Source organism: Perna viridis, chromosome 3 (genome assembly GCF_037379345.1).
Source record: "Perna viridis isolate PV_CMFRI_1.1 ecotype Kerala chromosome 3, ASM3737934v1, whole genome shotgun sequence".
In the NCBI taxonomy this organism is placed as follows: Eukaryota; Metazoa; Mollusca; class Bivalvia; order Mytilida; family Mytilidae; genus Perna; species Perna viridis.
Window position 1 is genome coordinate 30,698,559 of NC_142447.1, and position 1,714 is coordinate 30,700,272.

The window sequence follows — 1,714 nt, forward strand, 5'->3', positions numbered from 1 at the left end:
TTCCATGTTCCTTGACACATTACTGCAAGAACTTTTAATTCCCTAAATGAAATTGACTACTAAAATTATTAGGAGTCTTCTGTTGATTCAAGACTAGATATCAATTTTAATTTGCAGAAATAATAGAATATTATTGTGCTGAATAATTGCCAAAAACATTTATTGGTTATAAAAGAGGTATTGAATGATATAAAAGGAATTACATTTGGACTATATTTTTGTGTAAGAGTTCAGAAATAGTAGGAAAGTTCCAGGCATAGACCAGTGACATAAATATTTTGATCCTCAAGGATAAAAAACCAAATAATCAAAATTTCATGCAAAAAAATCCCAACTTTAGGGGTTGTATGCCAGACACACTTTTTACAGGATCTGTGCCTGAGCCACAAATATTGAAGAGTGAACAAGCGTGATAACACTCTGTATTTGGATTGGGACTTTCTGACCAGAAGAAATGTGGACCTTTTAAAATTTCCAACTGGACATAAATCAGCATTTTAAAAAAGTATAAAATATACATATTTTTGCCTCCTTTTTCCTAATCCCCAAAATGGTTTTAAGCCTTTACTCTTTGGAGTAATCACAACCTTCTATTTGGTGGTATAGAACCTTGTAGTACAATTTCATAGAAATACATACCCATTTTTCTCAAGTTTTTAACTGAAAACCAGGAAAAGGTTTGTATTTGACACTGTTGCCTTCTGATTCCATCTTATTTGCATAGAAGAAGAAGTAAGAGAGTATCTGAAAACAAAATTTCATATGCACAATGCACACCAATCAGCTGAATGAGGTTCATGTCAAACACCAGTACACCCATTCCTGTTGAAAATGATGAATGTAATTTGTGAAATGGGCCAAATATTGTTGAAAATTTCAGTAAAATAAATGTATTAAAGATTGATTGTCAAGACCATTGGTAGCTTTATCCTCCTTTCCCTATATTTTTTTGCAGGAAGTGGTGTCAAATTTTACATTGACCAAATGATTCAATAGATATGCAGTGTTGGACTTCAGACCTTCAAAAGCTGTAACAAAATTGAAGTCATTGCATTTTTTTACCTTTGACCTCAAGCAGCTACAGAATTTATCACCTTCTCCTAGTTTCAAAAAAAAATTTGAATTTAATATTCTGACCACATCAAATCACTTTAAAACTGAAGATCCAAGGCAAAACTTGTTTGAGATTATCCAGAATCCTACTACCTACTTTGTTTGAAGTAAATATGCATCAACTTATGCTTAATGATTATGCAGACTATAGCTGAGTTTCAGCTGTGAAGTAATATAATCATTATCAGTATTAATATTTAAGCTTTTATCAATTACTTAATAAATTTAACAAACATGTAAGACTGAAATGCCATTTGATAAGAAAAGTTTTCCACTTTTCAATGTCATGCCAAAATTATGAGTAAAGGGAATCTTAATTGAAATTAAATGGAACCATGCAAATGTTTGACAAGTTTTGAGGCTAGTGATTTAATGTTACTTGTAATTACACATTCAATGTGTATTTGAAGGCTAATGTGTCTTGTTGCCACTACAAAACTGTGCATAAATTGCAGTGAGAAAAGGTAACATTAAAGGTATGTTTCTACTTTTTTGAAGTAAGAAGTGTAAAGCATGCTCTATCAGTCCAAATAGGTGCATTAACAAACTTCTCAGACATTTCTGTGAACACAACTAAAAAGGCTATACAAAATAACAAGAA